Raw genomic sequence first — 27,814 nt, 5'->3', positions numbered from 1 at the left:
ATTGACAACATCTTTCTGACTTTTTGAATGCTGAGAAGTTTCATTCTGTGACCGAAAGTGAAAGGAGAGAAATCTGTAACTCAGTTTTGCTTGGAGACAGCTGAATTACGGATTTGTGCAATGTCGTTTCAGTAGGGCCTATGATGTCACTTTGGCCATTCATGTGTATGAAGTTCCCCATTATGGTTTATCTAGGACTCCAATCTCATTATAATGTCAAGATCCCAATATCTACAATTCCAGTGACACAGATTATCGAGAATGTTCCACGGAGGTTGCAGATATCCTCAATACAGTTGACTTGTCCGACTCCAATTGGAAATATCTCAAAGAGAAGTTGCAGGTGTTTGTAATTCACATTTTCTCCCATCTCCTACTGAATTTTTGATATTTGTAATGACAAATTGCAAATATCTGAGATGACAGTTGCAGATAGGACAGATGTGATGTTCTTCTGACAAGGTAAATGCGAACCCCAGATGTGGGCAACACATCCGCAGGTTGCCATAAGTTCCTGAACGTGACAAAGTGGTTGTCAGAGTCGCAGGGTAGGAAGTGACAAGCAGCTTGTGAGATGCTGCACAGGCAAATCACATTGTCAGACCGTATGTGAGCATGTGATTGTTGACTGGTTTGCGGTCACGTGACGTGCTATCTTATGAATTCGGAGAAAAAAAATAATGAAATAACTTCCTGGCATATCCATCTGTGCAAATGCGATTAAAAATATATCGATTCCCGCTAAATTATTACGGCCATGTGAAAAAGTGCTAACTAATTGATAGCATCAGAGTGAATTTGGACATTTCAGAAAGACCAAAACAATTGAGCCGTCTCGACAAAGGAGGCCCGTCGGGCTCCTACCTGCACGGCGTGACCGAGGAACAAAGCGAGATGACCGGTGGCCCGATAAATTTCAACTGCGGTCGGTTCTCTTTGCGCTCGGGCTGTGACAGCAGCAGCAGCGGGTGGTTGACGGGCACATCGAGGAAGGGATCGTTCCATTATGCGAGTGTGTACCTCCCCTATAAGACGAGAGAAAAAAAAACATCTTTTAATCTTCTAGCATCGACTTAAAAGGTTGTGTATAATTCAAATAAAAAAACAACAACATACATCTACCACATTGAAGTCGAAAAAAATAAGTATTTAAAATGTGGGCTTGAATATCAAGCACAAATTGGACCAATGCAAATGCAGACAAAATGGCCGCTGTTGCTAAGCAAACAGGGAAGAAATGAAGCTGATGCTCTTTGAAGATTTACACCAAAAGCATCCCACTCCCTGCCCTATGCCGCAAATAAAATAAATTAATAAACAAATCCAAGAGACAAACACACACACACACACACACACACACAAAAGTTTGTGTTAAATCGTCTCAATTATGTCCGTCCCACACTACGGGCTTTTATTGAATTTTCCGATGGCGTGAATTTAGGAAGCGGGCTTAAATAAAATAACACAAACTTCTCTATTACAATGAGTGATTACATAAATATTTTGAGGCAGAATGTGGTGTTTGGAGATGACTGTGATGTGACAGCTTCATATGAAAGTCTGTTTGAGTCGTCGCAGTTGAAAGTACTTGCTACTATGACACAAGGAAAGTCTTCAAACGCCTCCCCCCCCCTCCCCCCCTCCCTCCCCATGCGTAAGGTTAACTTTGAGTAATCATGTGAGAGAGAGTTTTCTTTGGAAGCCCTGTAGAAAAGGCGGAGGACTGCTAACTTTCCTCCCTCGCTATACTTTTAGTTTTTCCTCACATTTCAAGTGTGGCTGGAGGTACATTTTTTTTGGAGAGGCTGCGCCGTTTGCTTCAAGTTACAAAGAAACAAAGACAAGAAAGATGTCACTTTTATTTAGTTGAGCCTTTTGAGATGATTTTAACACAAGTTGATGACAATAAATACTTGGAATTGCTATGATGTGATCTGTTTTTGTTTTTTTAATAAATCAGCAAAAAAAAAAAGACAAATGTTTCTTATTTGTTGCACGCTGACTATATGTTGAACAAGTGTGCTAATGAGAAGATGGGAGGGCGCTGATGCTTGAATCAGCCAAACAGATGGCGGAAGACTTTTAATTGTTGCAAACTGATAGTACGGTTACATACGATCCGATTGGACTTAATTGTTTGATTTAGTTTGTATTTTATTTATTTTTTTGCTTTGATTAGCAACTGCAGCTTGCATTTATGCTTACGTACTAATAATTGTTGATGATGGAAGCGGGCAGACAAGTCTCTTGAAGAAGCAAATGAAAGAATGGTCCACCTTCAACTCGAGAGCTCATGAATTTCTTTGCTTTTGATACAAGTTTTACAAAAAGTAAAAAAATAACACAATATCATTTGAAAACAGATGGCATCTTCAGCAAACTAAGTTTTATTTTAATGTACACAGGAGAAAGGGTTCATTGAAATAAATGCTACTCAGAAGTCATTTTGGAAAAAAAAATTATATTTCAAATATCAACTTTTTTTAGATAACAGACTATTTGTTCGTTCGAGTTCACCGTCGTTTTGTCTAAATTAAAAATTAAAACAAATATTTGGTTCACGCTGCCTGCTCGGTAGATTTTACATTTATTTAGCTGTTACCGTATTTGATGAAATTGTCACAAAAAATATGCAGTTCGTTTTTTTGTTTGGATTAATGTATTGGATAATTTTACCGCAAAAATTCAAAAAACATTGTAGACAATTTACGGGCTACACTATTTCAATTTTGTTAAAATGTCTTTTGCTTGGCAAAAATTTATTACAAAGATGCAAAATCACAAAATGTATTTATTATTATTAATAGTATAGTATTGATATGTGTGCCAATAACACAAAACACCGTTATTGTCATATATCATTGGTATATGAAATCATTGCGCGTAAGGAAAAAATACATAATTTCTTTCTGTGACATTTTAATATTAATGTTTATAATTAGGAGATTGAGGGGGGTGGGGGGGATCAACGAGATTGTACGTGCATAACTGAAAAGAGGGTTTTTGTTTTTTGTGTTTATAGTTTTGGCCGGTTCTGTACATTCCATTTCAAAATGCTCATATAAAATCACAACAGTTGGAATATCAAAATTGGAAGAAAAAAAAAAGGTTAATTAGCCTGAAAGCCAAGGTGGAATGAAGGGGTAAAAATCGCAGCCTTTTGCAATAAAAGGTTCCCCACAATGGTCCAGCCTGTAATGGCCTCACCTGAATGATTTCAAATTTTGCCTTAATGAGCCCACCACCATTCCACCTCACTTTTTTTGCGAGGGGAAAAAAAAGGGAATAAAAGAAGAAAAAAAAGAACAGATTCATGAGACAAATGCGAGCTACTGACAAGAGAAAAATAGAAAAAATGTCCTGCAAAGGTGCTCCAATTTCACACTGTCAAATTAAAGTCTCCTCATATTTCAGGCCTATCCTGATGAAGACTGAACTTTGCTTTCCGGGCTTCCTTTCCATGACATATTTACATAGAATTTAGGTCATCTCAATTTGTCATTTGATTTTCACTTAGGTGATTAGACAGAATTTGCAAATACAATTGTCAGCCTGACCTACTAATAATTATTTGGACTTGCATGGGCGACTTGGACTTTGTTGACTTATGTTTAGCATGAAAACGCATTTGTCAAGTCAACACTGAATGTTGAACACATCACAACAGTTGTCTGAACCCTGCTTGCTGTCACGCCACTCGCTCCGACAATGTGTGCTGCTGCACGTCACTCAGCATTTGTTTGGATGACAACAGGACAGGCACACTCGCACAAATGCGTGCGCGCGCATTACGGCTGCAGGTGCTCACTTGATAGACTTTGACGCATACATTTGCAAAGCCAACAGCTTCGGAGGCTTTTAGCCCCAAGTGAGTTTGCAGAAAAAAGCAAATTAGTTCTTGTTGTGCTCCAACACAAAAGTACAGTGGAGGTACTGCGGGTAATTAATATCATTAACAATGTTTAAAAAAAAAAATGTCATTCATGACAAAATAAACAAGGCTTAAGCGCTTTTTAAAAAAACAAATGTAAGAGAATAGAAAGAAAAGTTTGAAACTGGTGATGAATCCTGCTCTACTTTTCGTTTGGTTGCGGATTTATTAACTGACAAGATTGTGCAAGATTTGCCTCTGCTTTTTTATCATTACATTAATTTGTGCGGCGCAAGTATTGGCAGGACATTTTGTACAGCTTTCCAGGTTCTAATACTTAATGTGGGAGTTTAAAAAGTGTACGTAAAGCAAAACATTCCTTTGTAGAAGACCACTGACACACTCATGCTCATATTGTCATGAAAAGTGAAAAACTAATTTATGCAAGAAACCAGAGCGGGAAAATTAATTTGTGACACTTGGGAATTTTTCTGTGATCTATTTATTTTTAAATTGTTTTCTAAAAGCGGGAGACATACTGTACGCATGCCACGCTACATGTAAACACATCCAGTGATTCATGGAAATAAAAGGTTAATTATTAAGATGTATCTTTTTGCTAGCTGGTTTAAAACCTTGTTGGTGATTATTGTAAAATAATTAGCACGAGAAATGTCTTCATATAAATCAATATAATTAAAGGTGGTTGTAATTTGAGAATTTGAGAAAAGGGTGTATCAAAGTGGTAGCGCTCCCTTTCGAAAAAGGTATGCTAGGTTACGCTATACGCTAATGCTATAAGCAAATACTGTATGTTCATGCATATGCCGCTGCTGTTTCTAACCAGGGCTAAAAAGTTGCTCTCATTGTAATGGTTGGATTTTAATCGCGAATCACACAAACTGAAAGTAGTTCTCAAACTTTTTGGACCATGTGAAAAAAATGTTGCTCTTCAAGTACCACCACCACCATCACAATCAGCATTAAAACAAAGTTAGAATTGTGGGGCACTATTTGAACATGTATACTGCATTTAAATATGGAAAACCAATTTCCTTAATTCATTTAAAATGTATTGCATATTAAAAGTATAATGCAAAAGTATTGAATTTCAAAGTTAAACACAACTGAATTGACTGTACTTGGGCCATGACTGTTATAACTTTACTGACTTTTAAAGTCACTGCTTTTAGTACAAAATTCTAGAATACTAGAAGTAGTAAGTACTTCTGGAGTTCAATTAACACTGCAAAGACAACCTTTTGCAGCGGAGCGGCTAACTGTAGCAGACAATTATCCAAACTGGGCCCAGACGCCAAAGAGGAGGCCCGTGCAGAGAAAGTGTTCACTGAAGGAACCAGGTCGATTTGGGTCGTCAGGCAAGGTGCGAAACCTCACCCTGACTTTGTAACGCTTGCGAGCACCGCTGCCAAGATAGGACGATATCTCAACCCAATCTGTCACCAAATGGAGTGAAAAAGAAATGGCGTGCCAAGAGCGCAACTCTAAAGTCTTCGCTAACACACACACACACGCACACACACACACACCTCCTTATCTCCATTTCATTACACTTACAAAATGGCTCATAAAAACGTGGATTCATGAAGTTCTCTTCACACATTAACAGAATGGCTCTTAAAAAAAATAGGTCGCATAAACTCTTTAAAGCAAAGTCTTAGTGCTGTTCTGTTAACTGCCTTATTATTTTCCACTTTGGAGAACTTTTATTGGGATTTATACAGCGCTGCGCTCTCTCGGTTTTTATTTGGACGGCTGCTTTTGGCGAGAGGAGTTGAAGCCTTCGCACGTCTGCCACCCTTTTGCACCGATCTGACAGGGACGGTGACAGACGAGGCAGCTCTGGCATGTCGCTGACATGTTGCTGACATGTTGCTAACATGCTGCATGCAAGGAGGGGTGTGGTGCACAAAGTTAAGTTAAGTCAAGTTAAACTATCAGGCTTTTTTTTTTCTGTAAATTTCTTCTGATTAATGTGTGCTTACATACCTGTATTAAAAAATGCTACAAAGTGTGAATGTTATTGTTCCTGTGACAGTGATGATGAAGTTCTATTCGATTTGATTTAATAAGACAGCATCGAAATTTCATTCTAAGTATCCAGTGTACTTGATTAAATGTTTTATGTTCTTTTTTTAATGTGTTTTATTCTGGATTATCTATCGTTCACCTCATATGTTCAAATGCAACATGATATTTCTACATTATGTAAACCGATTTGTATTTTTGGAAGGCTAAAACAGCAATTTAAGTTATCAAATCTTTAAAATATGAATTTCTGACATTTATGGCAATAATTTTAGTTAGCACAATAAAACAAGCAAAATTGTTTGCTCCAAAACAATTTGCTGAGTTGTTTTTCCTCGTATCTTTAGTAAGTTAGGGGATAATACAAAGGACAATTAGATCTATAAACTCTTATTTCGTATTGAAAATGGGGAAAAGCCAAAATTCCCATTAAACATGGCATCACAATGCTACCAATATAGTGACATCATCATACACAAGTTCCTCTGTGACAATATTGCACCTGTCGTTAAAATGCGGAACAATATGATGCATGCCCATTTTTAATGTGACTCGTTGTAAATAAATCAGTTTACAATATATAATCTAACTTTCCCAACACTTGTTGAAAACATGCAATTCTCCACCTGATAAAATACAAATTGCCCTCCCACAACAACACAAATGCAACACTTATTGATATTTTAAAATGGAGTGAATGTGCTGGATTTCATAGCACATCTGTGACAAACTACCTGCTGTGGGAGATAAAAGTAGCTAAAAAGGGGCGGGGGATCAGGCTTGGGCGGGAGCGGCTTGGGATCAAGAGGCAGGCTCCTCACTGGGATTCTCAACCCAGTTTAACACCATTTTGGGACATTTGGAATTGGTTAGCTGAAACTTTTGCACACTTGATATTTTCTGGAACAAATGGTTCTTTTTTATGTCACAGTATTACTAACCTTGAATGTATTACCACATTTATTTGCTACGGAGCTGCTTTAGTTACTTAGAGAGATTTTGTACATTTATTGGCATGTATTTAGTTGGAAACTGCCATTTTTTTGGATGGGGGTCACAAACAACAAATCTCTTATTATTTCCCCAAAATAATGTGATCTAAGCATTTAAGACTAAAATTTGTTTTGAAAAAAAAAGTGGAAAAGAGCTGTGTATTGGGTTTGTGAATTTTGCAAAATTGTGTGTGCGTTGGGGATTCTTATTAAGATAAAACAGTTGCTAACGTTTGAAAACCATTAGGTACAAATGACTGCTATCAATTTGCGTGCTGCGGAAATGCAACTTTTGCTTAGTTGAGTCTTTCGCCAGTCCTTTTGTGATGATATAATTGAAGCTATCCCAGCGAGGGGATCAGTCGGTCTGACTTCACTTTTACAAAGGGCGGAGGATTTCATTGACTTGCTAGGGTTTGTTTAAATCAGCTCTTTTGCACTACAATGGGACGGACAACCTGCGTCTATTGAGCCGCGTGGATTCCGAGCGCTGACTTAAGCGGCAACCTGAGGCCGCGTTAAGGAGCAGCAAATAAATGCGTCTGCTTGTCTGTTCGGTTTGGAAGAGGAAGAATAATCGTTGGGAAAGGAGAAAGAAAGAAAAAAAAAGAATTATCCGTGGCCAAATTGAAACTGGCAGAGAACGCGAGGAGTGCATGTGGCAGTGGGCTGCTCTATAAAGACATCTGCTGATTGCACAGTTTGGGGAGAGGACTGCTACAGAGACCAGCCTGGCAGGGAAACGTGCAAAAGAGAGACGGCAGGAACAAGAGACGCTCGCAGTCAGTCACCTTGAACATGAGGACGTATGTACACCCACTGGACACGACATTAGGCAAGCCAGCGCAATCCAACACAAGCTCCGTCCAACATTTTGTCTTGACAAATATAATGTGCAGTTGGAGTGAGGGGTAGTATTTGTAGCTCAGTCATACTGAAAAGTAACAAGCTGGTTAAAAAGATAAAATGTTAAAAAATATTTGTTTACTAGAGCGGTCATACATGCCATCGCAGTTATGGCCAATAACAGTGTGACATTGCAGCAGCCATGGCCATGCAGCACTTCACGTAGATAACACCCACAGCCTTCTGCCACGCTCCTTATACATTTGAATCAGTGTTGAATGCACTTCTTTCCATCATGGACCTCCAGAGTTCTAAGAAGAAAATACTAACTCTTATTTTGTCTTGTGTTGGAAGCAAAAAGAATTAGCATTTGATTTGAAACGTTCTGTGCAGTGTGATAGAACTTACGTCATATTCACAAGCATTTCTGACCCCGAATATTGGGAAAACATATATATATATATATATATATATATATATATATATATATATATATATATACACACACACACACACACACACACACACACACACATATACATATATACATATCTGTGTGAGTCGAGTCACTGATGAGTCGACTACTCATTTCAGGCCCCATGAAGAAGTCTTATAGATTTTAAGTAATTTTAAACGTTATACTGCTACCTTATATCATATTCTTTGAACCAGAAAGTGACCTGCTAACTTATAGACATACCAAACATATGTGCTGCATTCCACTAAGCAGATGTCTACCGAATATGTTCAATGTGACTGCGAGCCACTGGTACCGATGGTGGTTGTTGCAGATCAACAGTATTTTTGCACTCTGTCATTCATTAACGTCTAACGTCGCGTGTTGACAGGGCTTATGAAGACATCTCCGGCATCTGGTTCTCCCTCAGCTGAGCCACATGTGCTCCTCTGATCACAACTAGCCACCGCGTTTCTTACGTGTGTTTTCACCAAGTCTGCCCTCTCTCCAACGACCTCTAACCCAGACGCTCTCCTCTGCTTTGTTGTGCAGGTCAGAGTCCAAACAGACGCAGCCAGACGCATGGCCGCAGTTTGGTAAGCAGATTCGCAGGCAGGTAGGTCTGCTCCAGGTGCCCGCTGCCCCCGCAACCCTTCCCGCAGGGATCCCCCACTGCTCCGAAGCACTCGGGTCAGGGTCGAGGACCCAGTGGGCTCTGAGCGCAGGTCACGAAGGGCTCGGATGGGCCAGAGATGAGACGGCGGACTGCCATGACGACCGGTGTTTGATGTGGCGCCGGACTGGGCTATGTTACCGTGTTACTTTGACTTTAATTAGCTCCTGCAGCTGCTACTTCCTGGTTGACGGGTCCTAGAAAACCGTGGGTCTGTAATCTCTTACAGGTTGGAACTGTTTCGTAATCTCTATTTACAGACCATTGTCCATTTTTGATGATTGTTAAAAACACGCAATCACTGAAAACTGTGTTGTCCTCAATAGTGGGACTATAAATTGGAAATAGAAGGAAAATTAAATCCTGATGTTCTATGAGTTCCTATTAGTCTAAACATTTTATTGAACATGGATATTGTTTTTGAGAATAATCTATTCACCCTCTACTCTCGTCTGAATGTGACGTAAAAGTGCCTTCGGGTTCGCAATGCAAACGTCACGATTGAATTGTTTTCTGGGATAGATCACTTATTCATTGCACCGATCCTTTTTGGTATAAATTCACTTGCAATGTCATCGTAATTCTTGGAGAGCAACAAAAACCATCGTTAAAAGTTATTTTGTAACTTTAGACACTACATATCTCTTTGGAATGAGAGTATACGTCTTCACAACTCCTAATTCTGCATTACGTGTAGTAAATAATGTTCTGACCAATCTAGCGGAATCAGCTAATTTCCCAGGTCACGCATCTCACGGCACACTTTTTGGGAATCAGTTTAGTGCAGATGCCATTGACGAGATCTCCCTTCACAAAGACGTGTTAAGTAACCACCGAGGGGGTAGCAGTGAGAAATTGATCTCAGTTTAGATGAGCGCGAATCATCCGCTCTCCTCCTTTGTCCCCGCCAAGTTGGTGGATCTCGACTTAGAACTCCTTAAAAGGGAGACTTCACAGCTGGCTAGAGCATACTAATACCCTGGACTCATTAAATTAATGGGAGCCTGATTCCCCTTATACTCCGTGTGCACCGTTGCCCTTTGAGTTTGCCGGGGCTAGAGGCTGTGCAGCACTTTGAAAGCCCTGACCGGCATATTGAGCGTGTTTTAATAGAAGCCTTTGGAGACTCCTGGTAAGATGCGCAGTAACTCTTTGCCTTCAAGTCCCCGCACCTCTCTGTGTGATCTCGTCACATCGCCGCTCTATACTTGGATCGAGGCCCGGAGACAGGAAGGAGACTGCGCGCGGTAAATGAGGCCAGAGGTGTCCGTATCTGAGCAGAGGCCATTCTTTCATGGAGATGTGAATCTTTAAGACATGCGCCCGAGTCCGCTTTGATGTAGAAAGGTGCCGGGCATAAGATGGACAAAGAGGGCTTTAACACATGGACGTTCGGTGCCGTCGCCTCCAGGGTCGAGAGTTGGGATTCTTGTCCAACGGTCGTTCTTAACGTGGTTGATTTAATTACTCCGCTCGGACACGTTGTAGAAGTGCGGTGAAATGAACGGGAGTCCCTTGTAGCGTCATTATGAAAGTCACCGTCTGCCTAATGGGAAGACACGCTGAGAATCGTTCCATAATGCACACGAGAAACCAAAGATTCTTCGCCATAAGCGGAATTCTAAGGTATGAAGTGCAAAGATGGTGTTTTTTTTAAATCTCGCTACAGTATTTATAGAAAGGGTAAAAAAGAAGAATATCAATATGAGTTCTACATATTTGCCTAACAGCTATAAGATGAGTTGGTAAGACAAGAAGCTCTAGCGAAGTCATACTATCCCCGCCCCAAAAAAAATCCAAGCCGGAATTCATCAGTCTGTTTGCTAATCCCAAATATTAAGATAAACATAATTATCGTGAAATTACAACAATCATATCTCATTTGAAGCACTCTTAGCAATAAACAAACAAAATATATTCAATTTACAGATATAACGTTCTCCTGTGAAGTCATGTCAACTTCTTGGAAATCTATCAAATCGGATTTTATAGATACATGTTTTTCTGATACTGTAAAACAAAAACTTAAGATTCTACATAAATGTTCAAAGCAATCGTGATAGCTGCCCTACTGGTGGCAAATTATTAGGAACAGACCTCAGTATGATGCAACGCTCACTGGTGTTCAAAGTCCGTCCAGCGGGCCATATGCGGCCCAGCATTAATGTTTCAGCAACCCACACATTGTTAGCCTGATAATATTAGCATCAGGATATCAAGGAAAACTACCACAGGCACTGATATGAATGGCAATATTGCTTTGGAACATTGTACCAAAAGATGAGAACATTCCCAAAGAAATGTCTTCTTTGTGAACCAACGGGCAAAAAAATGTCTGAGTCAGGAACTCAGTCTTGCATCATGCAAACACTTCCTTATCCTTTACATGCCAAACATCAACAATAAACCCTACAGTACCACGCGGCACTGATTGGATTTCCATATCCGCCTCTGACAGTAATAATTCCTCGCAGCCTTTGATCGCAGCCTGATATCACCAACATGACTGCATCCCGTATACAGCTCCTCGCTGATGGTAACAAGCAGTCAGCGTACTTACATGCCTCCTACTCCGGAGCGGCGTAATTTATTCTCATCACTCGGGATGCTACTCGCAGCGACAAGGATCCACCGGTCGCCGTGGTACCTGGCAACAATGCAGGCGGGTGGGGGGGATTAGATGCAATCAAGAGGGGAAGGGCACGGTTACCAGGCAGGTTTAGAGCCACGTGGGCTCCCACTGTGACACCGCACTCATCTTCACAACATTGGCCCAAACAGAGGGGAACCGCGCTGAGATCTTATCCCACAGAAGCCAATTTCCTCTACCAAAGTTCTTCTTCTCAGAGTGTGGCTCAAGCACTTCAAAGTGGAGAGCCATATAGAGAGCACGATTCATTTGGCAGCACATGTTGTCCGCCTTCAAAAAAAAAAAAAAAAAAAAAGCCAAAGCTCGCCGCTAGACGCTCGGCAGGGCTGATTCCGGCTTCAGAGAGGGGAAAGAATTTGGCGGCGGCGGCTTAGGGCGCCCATCCCCAATCCAGAGGTGGGCTCTTTTTCATCTCGGCACAGCCTTAGCGACTGGGTTTGGTGACTAGGCGCTTCACAGGTGGGAGTCGGCCCGGGTCAAAGAAGCGCGCTCACTAAGGACGGGATTTGCCGCTGTTATTTTTCTATTAGGGTAGAATTATGCTAAGCCTTCTGAGGCCATCTTTGTGTTGCTATGGCAGCCCATATTTCCTACCAGGTTGTGACCTTGAATGACTACAGTGCAAAGCCAAGTCGCCCCCGCACCCTTTGAGGATTAGAAGCAGTGTCTCTTAGTTATGCAAAACACCTCTGATATGATTGAGCCTTGAATGGCTGAATGACAAACTTTATTGAGATTGCCGCTCTTTTCATCTGATTATTGTCACTCGATTATTTCCAATCACTTGGCACGGCTTCAAACGACGCTTTGTTAAGGGACCACGCCGAGCTTTTCTTTTCCGCCACCTCAACAAAGCTCATATCGCTGGACAAAACAAGCATGTGTCGCTGCGGCTGCAGACAACATTTCTCAAACAGAAATAAGATCAAATAAATTACTATAGTTGGTGAAGATCATAAATAAATAAATAAACTTCAGCTAAAAATAATAAAAATCACAATACACACACTAGATGGTGATAACGCAGAAAAAGAAAAGTCCGACTTTATTTAGGAAGAACAAGCTTTTCTATGAGATTTGGCCTTTAGATTACATAATCTTCATTTTTTTGGACTTTTTGGAATCGGTCCAGCCAAAGCAGAGGACTTGACTTAAAATGATTCCTCTGTCACTTCACTAAGGAGCGCTGGAGTCAAAATGTGCAAGCAAGATAGTTGCGTTACATTTTTCTTAATCGAGACACGCCACTGCTCAAAAGTTTTAGAACACCCCAATATCCCTCCTTTTTTGTTTAATTTAAAGTTAAGCAGTTAGAGTCTAATTAATAAGTTGAAATGGTACAAAAAAACAGATAAGGCTACTAATAAGTGAAACTGATGAACATTTCACGATGATACAAAAAGGTTGTGTGCAGATGTAAAGCCCATCTGATCTACCTAAGCTATTAATTGTTCTGTGCTTTCATTTGATTCAACAAAAAAATGTGTTCACTAAATAATCAAACGCTTGGTTGTAAAGTTAGAGCTAATTAGAGAGGAAAGGAAAAGCAAGAGGAGTTAAGCAGATCCCAAAAAGTGTCCTGTCGAATAATTAATTGGAATTAATTATACGACCGTGTTTAACAAATAGCTTCTACTTTACTGTTGAAATTTTGCCATCATAGAATGAGTGAACATCATATTGCAAAACCAAACGGCTCATTGGAATCGGATTCATATGTTGTCAAATTTGGTCTTTTCTACTCAAGCATTTAAGAGATCCAATTGCCTCTTAGGTGGCAACATTTCTAGAAGAACTTGAAAATTGGTTACAGGTTACATTTCAGCTATGTCCAAAATGTATCCAAATAATTTGTCTTGCTTGGATTTTGTGTGTCTCAATCTGTCCAGCTGTTTTGAGAGCTGCCATCAAAGCTGCAAGTGGGAGACGCAGGCGAGGCGGCCACTCAGAGCTGCAAACGGAGATGACGCTTTGAAGGTACGAGATTGACACTATTGTGATCACAATGCACAACAGGAGGCGACTTTGAAGGGGAAAAATGCGGTGAGTGTCGACTTTCGCATTAGAAACGAAAAACATGCGTGGAATGTACGGAAAACAACACAGTAACAGAGGTACAAACTCGGACCGGCGAAAAAATATATCAATAGGTCAACCTCTCACAATCTCTTGTGATAGATTAGCGATACACTAGCTGTGAATATTGATCGTTTTCATTGACTATGAAAGGAATGCCAATGTTAACAGGTCATGGCTCTTCCAGATGGTGGCAACCAGTAATTGGAATGTTTCTGAAAAGTGCTGTTGAATGATGTAAAAAAAAATAAAAAAAATCCGTCAGGTATGTTTGTTTTAATTAATTTATTTTTTTCTCGGTCAGGGTGTTTTCTTGACTACATCCTGTTGACGTCAAAATCCACACAATCAAATGACTCGAGAGTCAGGTTTCCCCACACGTATCAAGATTTTTGGTCCTAAATATTAAACGGGTTCAATAATTCAGATTGTTGGCCCAACATATTTCGACCCTTGTTTTTTTTTTTCCCCTCCGACCAAGGTGGTCAAAGGCAACCTAAGGATAATCTCATGAGGCAATCTTAGAAGCAATCAAATAGTTGTGCCTTTGACATCCTTGGTTGGGCGGGGCACCAAAGCTAGCCCGATTATCTTGATACGTGTTGGCACACCTGAGGAACCAGAAAGGTCAAGGTCAAAATCTTCACTCAGCTCTTTAGCAGGACTTTACTTCATGGCTGCGCAGGCCATCGTCACTAAATCTTGGCATACAAATTATACCACACACCCAAGCAACGGGGACTTTTTTTTTTTACCCTAACACAAAAAATAAAGCAGCGCCGCAGCCGAATCAGATTGAGGTTGTCAGTTTGGGAATCGATCAGTCTCAGTCCCGTGTCGTATCCCCGTCAAGCGGCAGATCCGCGTCGGATTTTGTGACAGTGACAGCGCTCCAGAGAAGTCCCCATGCAGCACAACCAAAGTGCTGTCGATCATCGTATTTTTGACAAACCCCTCACGCGTGCCTCTCAATCTAATCGGACTTTGAGGCTCCTGTAAGACAAAGACAGCTCGTCGTCTTCTGCCAATGCGTGTGCGCGCGCGCGTGCGCTCGCCGCCCAATACGTACTTCTTTTCAGTCAGTTGTTCAGCCAAGTTTGAAAAACATGACAGTCACATTTTAGCTGCTCTGATGTCACCGCGTATTTTTATTCCGAGCTTGAAAGTTCAATCAATATGAGGTTTGCTTCCACTTTGATGTGAGGTCTCCAGTGAAGTGATTTTTAGCATGCTACCTGCCTCCGCTCTTGCCTGTCACCCACCCACTGCATACCTGCAAAAAAAGACTGAAGACACAAGGAGCTGCCAAAGCCGCCTGGTGTACGCTTGCCTTTCATTGCTCGTGACTGCAATTTTTTTGAAAGACGCAAGGCCACCGGATTCACGCAGCGACGTGACAAGACAGACCGAGAGAGTGAAATATTCATTAAATAGTGGCGTAATGGAACATGATTCTGAACTAGGATGAGGGGGGGAAATTTTGTGGAGTGGAGCTTTCCACCAAGGCCGGACAGAAGGAGGACAAGTATGAAGAACGTGTAAGACATGAAAATAAAAAAAATTAAGCAATGTGAATGTAACTTTATTGCTGTACATGTGCCTGTGTCTAATAAAGGGTCCAGTGAGTGTATTCCTCACAAAATTGCCTTCTTTATAATTCATATTGTCACTAAGAGGAGGGATGGGCAAGTACTGATACACGGTATCGGTGCCGATAGATCCTAAAATTAAAGGTATCGGTACCCGTGGAGGCTTCCAATACCAGTCACCAATATACTTATGGCAAAGCAGATCAAACTAAGTATTTCGTCATCAGCAGTAGTTGGTGATATACTATGGTAGTTTGACACGTTGGCAAATCAACATCCTTTTCAGAAAGAACGGTTTGCGATGTTTTGTCTTTGTGTTGAATGATATCAAAACAACTTAAAGTACGAGTGTTTATATTGGTGAGTACACAAAGAGTGGATATGGTCTGGTTTTAGTCTGAAAAGAAGCAGTATGACATTCCTAATTTAGAGGCATAAAAAAGGAGAGACATTTTATTTTTTTAAATTACATTATTAATAAAAATTAATTCCAGGGCATCGATGGCTTATATCAACTAAATCTTATAAATGGGCTGTATTTGTATAGCGCTTTTCTACCTTTGGTACTGAAAGAGCTTCACACTGCTTGCTCATTCACCTACTGATGACATAAGAAGCAACTGGGGGTTCAGTGACTTGCTCAAGAACACTTCAACATGGTCACAAGTTTGTGAGATGACTACCACTAATCCAAACCGCGCCCATAATGAACACTCCAAATTGTGTGTTTTTTCCAGGGGGGGTGCATTGTTTAATTGCTCTAAAGCTTTGAGTATCTCAAGTGAAAGTAACAAGGTGAGCTTTTAGCATAGAATGAGCAAACGCAGTGGATCATCGCTGTCAACAGTCAGGCACAGCAGAGATCAAGTAATTGACACTCTTTATAATTGCAATCTGCATCTGCAGATACTGAATCTGCAAATACTGACTGCAAATGGGGGTCCAATGTACATGAAATACAGCCATATGGCACTTGTGCTAATAGCATTGTGACACTAAGCACATGCAGTGATGAAATAAAATACTTGGAAAATAAACAAACAGCACAACAATAAAAAAAAGTACATACATTTTTTTAACCCTACCCAATCATAACTTGAGAAAAGTAGAAAAATAAATGGGAGAACTCACTTTTGGCCTTCTGTTACCTGCAGAGGATCTGATGTCATGTGGATCATGTGACTGGACTATACCATTTTGCTAAGGTGAGTTCAATTGAAAAAAAAAAAAATAGAAAATTGTATTTCTTGGTCATCAGTACTGTGCCACATGGCCCCCTCCAAAGCCCCCGCACCATAGATTTGATCTTATTTATTTATTTATTTATTTATTTATTTATTTATTTATTTATTTATTTATTTATTTATCCCAATGTAAACTCCGTCCACTTTGTGCAGCAACATTATGATGTTACACGTGGGGGAACGACGCCTAATCAAGATTAAGTAATCTTGTTTTCTGCCTATGACGAAAACAGGAGATCACCCCCCCCCCCCCCTCCCCCTTGCACAACCACACGCGAACACGCGTACGCGTACGCGCACGCACACGCACATACCTGACGGAGAGCTCAACCCGCCACGGCGTCAGAGAGCTCGGATTTAAGGAGGATTAAATATTAGATTTCAATTTACCTGCCTGCGACAAAGTAATTACCTCAGCTCCCCTTTTGGTAGGTAAAAAATGCAATTATGGAAAGAGGGAAGCACACATTCCGACGCGGATAAAGTAAAATAGCTTGATGGCAAATAAAGCGCAAATCTGGGACTTTAATGAACATCATTATTAGGAGGTGGAGGGAGAATCAAAACGTTGCACTTTCCACATTTCGCAGCCTGGAAAGTCATTCAGAAGCTTATTTGAAAAGAGCATTAAATATTCTTTCATTTGTTGTCGTTTCCTGCACACACATTTGCAAACACATTATAGGCTCGTGAAATTGGTTTGAAAAGCAATATTATAAAATAATTACTGTTAACAAAAGGAATTTAAAACGTATACAGTATTGGCTTTAACAAAAAGTGACTGTTGCTGCTGATGAAAATTACAATATTAAAATAACAAACAACAATATTTGAATATCTGTGATGCATTTCTGCATCATATTGGGTGCACTCATGACCAAAGAATTAAGCCGATGTAACACTATGTATTATTATTATTATTATTATTATTATTATTATTATTATTATTATTATTATTATTATTATCATCATCATTATTATTAAATAAAAAGATTGATTAATAATTCATCTTAACAGTATTCATTAATGTTACATTCCAAGAAAGTGTGTGGGGGGGGTTGTAAATTCAGTGGTGGAGCCCTGCGACTATATGAGCCTGCGCTTGGCATATTTTTAGTAAATGAAACCCCGCTGCTTTTTGTTGGTTATCCTGTGTACACATACTGGCACTGACTCGGCGTTGGGCTCCGAACAATTTTGGACAAGTTCACCGTGGTGGGCTCACTGGAGGCCCATAAATACACCACGAGCGATCCGATTGGGCTTCTTCACATGTTGCAAAATGATTACTTTGAGCGGTGCTGCCGCCCCAGTAATTAAAAATTCAACATATTTTTTGCTTGGAACGCTGTATTTAAGGCCCACTTTACATCGTCCCTCCCAAATATTGTGCCCGCTCTATGTGGTTTTGTTTCAAAGAAAAAAAAGGAGCTTACTTGAACACGTCACACCTGCGCAATTTATGCCCTAAAACGCATAGAAACTGCGAGGAAAGTGAATTTAAAGTGTTGGTTGCATGATAAGTAATTAAATAAATATTAGCTGTATTTATTATCTGACAAATACGTGATTTATGAATGATATATGAGCCACATGCACACGTGCTTCTCTCTATCATGCAGATTTCATTTGACGTGTTTTTCAAATTTTTTTTTTTTTATATAGATTATTGTTTCACTCGCGGTCCTTCAAATTCATTTTTTTTTCATCTAAATAAGCCCATTTAAATGCATTAATCAATAAATATTAATTAATTATTATAAATGTAAGCTTCCAGATGATACATATTGTCTTTAAAGTTCGTTACACTAGAATCTATTTGCTTGGATAATTCAATTTTTGTTTAAGTGGTGGGGGGGGGGGGGAGCAAGGATTTAAAGGCCGTCAATCAGACACTTTTTAGTCACACCTGCACTATCCAATTTGATCTAATCCAAAAGCTGTATTAAGAAAAATAATGTTGTTACAAAGAAAATACTCAGTCTTGATTGACACTACATAACCAAAATATTGGAAATATATTTCAGTATGATGCAGTTCACTTGTACGCCACTAAACAAACCTTAATAAACCTTGGAGCGCAACCAATCAAAAGTTAATAAGCAAAATATAGCTTTTTTTTTTAAAGCTGATTAGAACATCTATCTCTGTCATGTCCTCGTACGCGTCTATGAGGATTGGATTAGCAAATTTAGTGTGCATTCCATCCATCGTTTCGTTCATCTTTGCTTGTTTTTATTATAAAACCCGATGTTATATATTCATATCATTCTCTTCTAAATTATTCATAATATGACGTATAACACTCAGGTGACAAGTTGCTTCACTCTATTAGACTTGAATAAAACTTCAATTGTTATCTTCAATGAACCATTTCAATAAATAGCACTTAATAAATGCCCGCAGGCTGGTCCATGCACATTTGATTATTACGAAAAAACAAAAAACAAACAGCACTATTAAACTGCGGATGGGGTCTCAAATATTGTTTTTTAAAAATTTCCACGCTATCTCCTGACTTTGATTGTGCATTCCACATGAGAGTTGGAGATTGCGCTCACTTTGAAAGAATCATTTCAACACGCGGGCATAATCTCTTCAAACAGGCGATGATGTCACCGGGTCATCACACGTTCTCATTTCCCATTAAGAGTTTGCCACGAGATAGACACATGAAAAAAATATCATCATGCTTCCTCTCACCTCAACGGGTCACAAACTGGGCCGGGGGCTAATTGTCTCTTAATGGGAAGCGCCACAGGCCAATTGCATGGGGAAAATAAGAAAATAAAGCATTACACTAGTGCACAACTTTGTTTTGTCTTTGTCAAAGTGTGAAAACGAGACGGGTAACTAACAGGAAATTCGCTTGTTAACAGCCATCTTTCGTGGAAGTGTTACTGCATGTGTTCTGCTTTTATATTTCATAGCCACAGATGGGTTAAAAAATGTCTTTGTATAACCTAAAAAGTGTGAATTCTACAAAATCCCCTCGGGTGCTTTTTTTACCTGTCCTCAGAGATTAGCTAGTCTCTCCTGTCCAAAAATACAGGAAGAGTCAAAATAATTCCGAAACTACTTCAAAGTGCACGAGCCTCCTGAGTCATCCGGGCGAATGAATAAATAAAAATACATAACTAATTGCATTTTCAAAGCCAAATCTTAATTTATTGGGGAGGGGGGGTGGGGGGTAAAGAGAGATATCACATGTGTTTTCGTCTTCATCAGGCTCCAGTTTGGATTTTGAATTCACCCCATTTAACTGCAACAATGATGCTCGCAACATAATGATGAAATAAATAGAATCCTCAATTCTATAGATGGAGTTTGCAATCATGACAAAAAACTTTGGTCATTTTTGTTGAAACTTTCTGGTGACAGCTATAATACATTATTAAGATGATCTGTAAAAATCAGCTGTCTCAGAGATAGTTTTATGTGTCCCTAAACGTATTTTGAATCTTGAAAAATATCTTTTTCTCCCGCACATCAGGTTTTTGAGACATTTTTTTTAATTCGACCAATGAAAGCCAAGTCAATGCAAATTTGACCATGTGTTGTCATTTATAGCTATGACGTTTCAGGGAAAAAAAATATTTCACCAGGCCTCAGACGTTTTGCTGAAATTATTCCAGAATATCACCTCAGGAATTAAAAAAAAAAAAAAAACCTCTCCAGTGTGACTGTGCGGTTAGGTGGCCTTGGTGCTGGTAATTTTGTACACACAAGTACAGGTCGACGGATCTGCAAGAAGGGGGGGGGCTGCACCGCTGTGGGAGAGCCCACAGACGACTTCAATCTTGGCCAATCAAATACATTTTGAACATGTTAAACATTTAAAAGTAAAATTAGTGCGAACATCTTTGCAAACCTTTTCCAAACCCTGATAAAAGAAAAAAAAGTTAGGTTATTTAAGAAACAAAAATGATCCAGACAAACCACATTTAAGAGCATCTAATGGTAAATGAGGAATATGTAAGAAAAGTTACTTGAAGTTCAAAAAAGGTCATTATTTTATTATTAATTTATTTTTCTTCTTAGTAAGCCTTCTAGAGTCCACGAATTGCATCACCGCATGATGAATTCTTTATTTGGAGTGCAAGACGGGGTCATTAAAAGCAGACACTGCTGAATAGTCATTTGGACAAGTTTCATTCCGACTCCACTTCTGTCTGGACTGATGTGCGCGTGTGTGTGTGTTGCGGAATGTTGTGCCTTTTGTACCCTCGCAAGTGTGTTTGCTCATATGCGTGCCCGCGTGTGTGTCCATGCGTGTGCGGCCCATTACCGCAGTTTAACCCCCGTGTTCCCCTGAACGCACCATTCTTCCTGCAGCATCCTCCCCTGCCCGCAACCCCCACCCCTTCACTTTTGTCCTAAGAGGGCAATTAAGGAAACAAACGTTTTCTCCAAGATAAGCTGACTGCCAGCTTTGCATACTAATGCAATGCCAAGTGGTTACAAATAATAAGTGCTCTAATTACCAACACCGTTTTCAATCAGAAATTGCTCAATTTCCCAGGATGAGGTCTACGCGGCTGGATATAAAAAAAAAAAAAAAAGAACGCAAGCTGACAGCGGCAGGAGACAATCATCTCTATGTGCCACGTCCCTGATTTGGCATGTTGGTGTGCGAACAAACAATCATCTTATGGACCCTGCGTGGTGTGACCCTCTCAATGGTTGGCACACCCTCCCCCCCTCCATCCCACCAGTCAAGTGAGAGCTCCTGTTGGGGATGCCAATTATCCCCCCTTGTATAACCTGGCCGTGTTATTGTGCGGCACGTGAGTAGGTGATGAGCACAATGTGGCGCTTCATCCCCGAGGTGAGCAATTTTGCTGCAATTGTGATCATCAGTGCAAAGCGGGGGCCTGCTCATTTATTAAGCAATTTCCTTGCAAGGAAAGTAGCGGGATGGCGCTTTTAATTTGCCAGGGGACGGTAATATCTCTAAAAAGCAACAGCAATTATAACAGGCATGACACCAAAAATAGGAGGAAGTTTGACATATGAAGACCCATGGGACGAATCGAGTGCAAGAGGCCCGATGAGTTTTGATGGGGGGGAGCGAGGGGCTTTTACGGGCCAACACAGGACCGTTTGCATTAGATGAATGTATGTGAAGGAAATCCGTTTATTGGTGAAAGAAGGTCCACTTCTGCTACATTCATGCAGTATTTAATTAGGAGTTCGACCGATTAATCGACGAACCACTTTTCACGTCTTTGGCATCTCTTCCAAAATCTGTCCCTAAAATCACACCACAGGTCGTCGGAGGTGGAGGCACAGATTGATGCTAACAGCTAGCTAGCAACAACTTTCAGCTAAACCTGTTACAAAGTCACCATTTTCCTTTATTAAAACATCTTTTATTTGTTTCAGGGGCTAATTAGGATGACTCGGTTTTGGTTCACTGGTCTAAATATGATGAATTTATTTACGTATCCATGCCAGCAACATATACTGTCAGGCAAAAAAAAAAAAAGATATCTTCTGATCTATTCTACAAAATAACAGAATGTACATCCACCTGTTACCGTTCATACATTTGAATAATTGCAAAGTATTAAACTAAACAGGCAAAGTATATTCAGATAAATGTATTATTTTGAGTCACGTGAAAATGTTTTAATATAAAATATGTGCTTTGATAAAAGTTGAGAAACTCTATATTAGCATAACAATACCTCAGCAACCCAGTGTCAGTGTCTTTACAGGATGAGTAAACAAGATTGCCCTGAGCTGACCTTTAACTTTGGCGGCGGCTGATGGCGGCCTGGCGCCCGATCAATTAACTGAGTGAGCGGCCTGCCCCGTTCCGCTGGGTGAGCCAGGAAGTTGCGGACCCTGCCAGAAGCATGGACACCAAGCCATGCTGTCCAAACTGACGTTTGCCCATCCTACAGGGTGAAGGTGAGGAAAGGGTGTTGCACTGCGACGTAGAAAAGGACGTCCAGAACCGAAACTACTAAACCCCCCCCCCCCACACACACACACACACACACACACACTACATTGCAATATTGATTTGAATTCAGCTAGCTTTAAGTGACAATATGAGGCCAATATTCACTATGAAGGTCATTAAAAATGGAGAAATATCATTATAACTGCTTCCTTCCAAAATCTCTATCAATGTTCTTGGAATATGCACTTAAAACATTACCACGGGGTACATACGATGCATGTTGTTGCATTGTTTTATCCCACATGCCTGACGTGATGCTCGGTGGGGTACTTTGCAACCCAGATGGCACGCTGCTGTAAACCTTTCATCACAGCAGCCTTTTTTCGCACACAGAAAAAAAAAACAACAACAGTAACATCATATTTATGGTGCATTTTAATTGCGTCAACATCAATTCAGATAAAAATATTCCCTCCATATGTGAAGTGAAGAGGGAAAGACCAAAAAAAAGTCATCCCAAAGCTTTAGCACAGATTGTTCTTTTTATTATCATTAACAGTAATGTGATGCTGAGGCCCCATGTGACCTCCTCACAGCGGCACCTCATTTCCAAAGTCATTCATTAGAACAAACAGAAGGCGGGCAGCGGAAAGACAGCGTGGGGAGTGAGACGAAGAAAGGGAGAGGGAGCGACGAGAGTATAAAACAAATGAGATTGTTCTTATTGGAGGAAGCACTTTGAGACTGTATAAAAAGAAAAAAAAACAGTGTGATATTTGGAGATGTCATGCCGAGCTCGTGATCCAGTTGTTGGTTTTGTGCTACAAAGTGTAATCACAGTTACACTTACTGTCCACTTTGGATTTCAAGGCCCACGGGGAGTCTTGGAAAATGGCTCTGGTTTGTTAGGCTTCAGATTGTCCAAGCAAAAGAAAAAAAAAAAAGCTTCTTATGCCTTCTTTCCTTGGACAGAACTGTACCCTCCATGATTTGTCCCAGTTTTTCCAAAATGCTAAAAGGTCATCACGCTCAACTAAGTTCCCCCATTTCCCGTTAGGGGGTTGACATGAGTCCCTGCTGATCTCCAACCCCTGCTGGATCCCATTTCTATATGTGTTCATGTATACACACACACACACACACACACGCACAAACCAGTCGGGGTAAAATAGTATGTGGGGATGTAGGTGGGGTGCTGGAAGGGAAAGGGGCCGGGGGGCGGTGTGGATCCATCGGCGTGGTGTGACAGACTCCCCAGCCTCCTGGTAGGATTTGTTGGAATGTGAGAGAGCAGGATTTTAGCACCAGGCGAGCCACGCCAGAGTGCCGCAGACTTCATGCCATCTGTCCCAGCCTCCATCGTCTCCTTGCCAAGACTCGTCGGACCTTTATTTCCTCTCCCTCCGGCTCCTTCTCATCCCTGTTCACAAGAGGAGCGGACATACTGAGATCTGCTAATATACTGGATGGAGGTGGGGGGTGGTGTCTGGGCTTAGTTAACCGTTTTTTTTTTTAAATCTACAATTGATCAATGTGGAGTTTATCTTTGGAGCAGCTCATAATAGCTTTCAAAATGTGTAAAGTGCCAGTAGAGAACGAGATGTTATCCACAGCCATAATACACTTTATTAGGCACACACTTTTGGTACACACAGACGATCTATTTTGCTGCAGTGCAGACATTCTGCCAAGTCTACAAAAGACAATAATTAGAGGTGGGTAAAGTAAATAAATACAAACAAGCAACATTTTCCATTAATCGTAAAAAGTAGTTCTCCAAAAACTACGAAGTAACTACTGCGTTAGTGATAGGAATGCCACTCGTGATACACAGGCTCCCTCTATTGGTACTTGAAAGTATCACTGAATTAACTACAAAGAAAATTTTGTGCCGATACATTGAAACACAATAATCTTTAAATACAGTTTTTTTTGTAGGACACTTTGCACTTTTCAAGTACTGCATTAGTATTTCATTAGTATGTCATCATTAACTGTATTCATTAACGTTTAAGGTTTAATTTATCGGAGAATGGATGATTATATCGGATAATGGATGGATGGATGTCAAATTTTGATCAAACCATTTCAGCAGATTTTAATTTAAGTGTGGTGTTATGTTCCTTAATATGAATTTTAAGAAACAAACTTTCTCGGTTTTGATCAACACTTTGTCTTACTCCGTTACTGCATGTAAACATTGGTCATAATGGTAACACTAATGTATTTTTTGAGGTGGTACAAAAAAAAAGAATATAGCGGACAACCACTGATAAAATAGTAAGTCCTCCTTGTCAACAGTTGGCGCTAGACTGCGTGTGCCTCGTAACGTTGCTCACAATTACCTACCATTGTGTTCATTGCACAATTATGTATCAAAAAGTATTTCTAGTGTCAATATTTTGTATTGGTATCGAACACCGCTATTTTAACTCTTTTTTTGTGAGGTTTTAAGGATAAAATCGTACAAAGTCATCAATGTCTTGGACGTGTTTTAACCACTGCAGCATGTGCATTCTAATGCCGTAGTTCAACCCAAAGCAGATTTTCACATCAAATGCTTCCATGGGAGGTGTTTTCTCCCGGTGTGGGTGTCTGGGGAGGACACTCAAGGAGATCACACGGCCAGGAGCTCCACTCACTCAGCGTCCTTAACCTGCTGTTGGAAGGGCAGCAGGAGGCGGAGGCGGCGGAAGGGAAGGCAAAGCTAACCTCCGCACAAGGAAGCGGAACTCTGGTGGGCAGGAAGTGGGCAGGAGGCCCTTTGAAGCACAAAACCTCTGGCCTCTGAGCTGCGATGGCCTCGGACGGATCTGCAGAGCACGTCGACTCTGGATTACTTCAGGGAAGGGACCAAAAAAACTGCCCGTATGCCAGCAACATAGCATAAAAATAGAGATTTTTGTTTTTAAACAATAAATGTTTCCCCCTACGCACTCACAACAGGTCTTACATTCAAAGATGTGAACAAAAACACAGAATGGTGCACATTTTGTTCGGAACTAGTGCATGAATATATTATTTTCCGCCACAAAGTGTAATTGCAAGTTAATTGCTTGTGTTTTTCAGAAATCAAAGCAACCAAAAGTGAGCATCTACACCCCGACATACCAAAGTGAGTTAAAAGAATGCAAAATGCAAAAAAGTTCCAAAATGGTCATGATATCAGACATCAGGGCAAATAATGAGTCTCTATTGTATCATTTATTTATTTATTTATTTATTTATTTATTTATTTATTTATTTGCTAACATTGAGAAGCTAGAAAAAAAATCACTTCCATTAATTAATGAATGAATTAATTAAATGTTTTATTTATTTATCTATTTATTTATTTGCAAATATTGAGAAGCTAGAAAGATTTTTTACTTCCTTTCCAGGAAATAAAAGTCAAGTCCGAGGAGGGCTGCTGGAGAAGATGAAGACGTGTCTGATCTCCACGGCAACCAATAGTGAGGCAGCACTCGCCTCTCACTGCCCTCTTATTGGCCTTTGCCACACTCTTTCCCCCCCACAGGACATTGCCCTTCCCCTCCCCGGTTTTATCTATAATAATCCCCTCTCCCATAGACCAACAGGCCAATGCCAAGAGCCGTCTCACAGGCCGAGGCGGGATTATAGAAGGAGGGAGCCAGTTCCGGAAGATGGAAAAAAGGTGTAGCAGAGAGAATCCGAAGTGGTGACGTTAGGAGAGTCGGGTGTGGCGTTATTAATAAAGCATTAAAAAAAAAGCGAGCACATCAAAGCAGACACGGGGGCCATGCTATCACACATGAAAGTGGCACACTATGGCTTAATGTTTCCTAAGGCATGTTATGGTGACGCCGCTTTGATTTGAAATGTGTTGTGTGGAAAATGGATTCACGGGAGCGAGGAGAGGAAGCTCGCCGCCGTGTAAACGCCATCATTTCAAGCCTGACCTCATGGGCTCTTCAAAGTAGAAATACGGCAAAGCGGCCATTCCCAACTATTGCGCTGTGAAAGATCATCAGGTGTGATATGGAAATGTATGCAATTTCATTTAATTGGGGGTATAATGATTCGTTAACTACAAATGATGCACTTGGTCTGCATTTGCATGTGTTTGGAATGTTGGCGGAAACCCATGCAGGCACGGGGAGAACATGCAAACTATATGTAAAAATCACATACTTTAGTGGTATGTGTGCAAACGTTTGGTAAGACTTCAGCATTTCCTTTCTCTGCTACACTTTAACGATGACTGAGTGATTCTGATGAGGACACCAAAGGCATTTCAGAGTGATAAAGTCCCAGATGGTCGAAGTTACACAATCAACCTGATTGTCCACTTTTTTGTAATATTTTTGTTTGTTGGTCTGCCCTGCGAGGTTTTTTTTCTAGTGTAAAATGTGCTTTGGCTCAGTACTGGTTAGGAAACACTGCAGTTAGTAAAGTACAAGTATATATGCATGCATATATGCATTTGCTAGACCTAATATATACGCATATATAAATAAAATTAAGTGGCGATGAGCTCTGAATTTCTATTTGTTGTTTTTTGTTTGCTTAAAGCAGGAGTGTCAAACTTATTTTTATTGCGGGCCATATCATAGTCCCAGTTTGCCTCACAGGGCCATTAAAATTGTCAACGTCTAATATTGTACATATAATATAGGTTACACAACAAACTGACGAATAACTAGTTCTCAAAACAGAGATTTATAAAAACTGTTCAAATATTTAAAAATGAGATATTGAAATCAAATATTTACAAATAAATATTATTTAAAATATAATGTAATAAAAATTGCGAACAATATCTCTATTTTTAAAAGTGAAAACAATTTAAAATGTTGGAATTGACATGAATTCGACGCACAATTTGTCTTCACGGGCCACCTAAAACGATGTGGCGGGCAGTATCTGGCCCTCGGGCCTTGACTTTGACACCAGTGGCTTAAAGAAACACAAATGGGAAAAGAATGATCGATGATATCATTGACTGGATATCATTGACAATTCACACCATCAATTGCAAAAGTTCTCTAATGGAAAAGCATGTTTGAGTGGAAAGTTGCCTGGGTTTGCTCTGTGTGAGTGCGAGCCACATACACATGCGCACCTTGCCTGTTTACAGCAATAACCTCACAACATACAGACGGACTGGGGGTGTGCATTCACTTTCAGATCGTCTTTTTTTTCCTGACAAATGACACCCTGACAGTTGGAAAAGAAATGTTAGGGCCCCTGAACAGATTTCTCAGTTACAGAAATAAAACGTGTTGAATTAGACAAAGACGAGCTTACTTTTGAACCCCGATGAGCGCACTGACAAATGACACCCCATCACCCCACCCCCTCTCCGTCTGTATATCATGACTATTATGGGCTTTTTTAGGCCTCTCTGCAGAAATGTCATATAGTTAAGAGGTGATAAATCTATACGGCACCAACACAGATTGAGATGTCTTACTGGAAATTGCCAAATGAGCTTT

The 27,814-nt window shown here is 40.3% G+C and overlaps 3 long non-coding RNA genes across 10 annotated transcripts in view; 1 reads left to right on the top strand and 2 right to left on the bottom strand.

The window, feature by feature from the left end:
- LOC125982473 (uncharacterized) overlaps positions 1–27,814 on the bottom strand; it is a 146,296-nt gene that overhangs the window by 33,617 nt on the left and 84,865 nt on the right. For all 8 annotated transcript variants that reach the window (XR_007486419.2, XR_007486402.2, XR_007486404.2 and 5 more), the window contains exon 3: positions 865–1,025. This is a non-coding gene — a long non-coding RNA (uncharacterized lncRNA). The remainder of the gene's footprint in view (positions 1–864; positions 1,026–27,814) is intronic.
- LOC125982678 (uncharacterized) lies at positions 18,632–26,852 on the top strand. The gene is made up of 3 exons (XR_007486455.2): positions 18,632–22,363; positions 25,428–25,473; positions 25,739–26,852. It is a non-coding gene; the product is annotated as an uncharacterized lncRNA (long non-coding RNA).
- The window catches only part of LOC125982782 (uncharacterized), a 34,353-nt gene continuing 29,416 nt past the window's right edge, over positions 22,878–27,814 (bottom strand). Inside the window, exon 2 of the long non-coding RNA XR_007486498.2 lies at positions 22,878–23,778. This is a non-coding gene — a long non-coding RNA (uncharacterized lncRNA). The remainder of the gene's footprint in view (positions 23,779–27,814) is intronic.

The sequence above is a fragment of the Syngnathus scovelli genome, chromosome 1, assembly GCF_024217435.2.
Source record: "Syngnathus scovelli strain Florida chromosome 1, RoL_Ssco_1.2, whole genome shotgun sequence".
NCBI classification, from domain to species: domain Eukaryota; kingdom Metazoa; phylum Chordata; class Actinopteri; order Syngnathiformes; family Syngnathidae; genus Syngnathus; species Syngnathus scovelli.
This window is presented reverse-complemented; position numbering and strand designations above follow the sequence as displayed.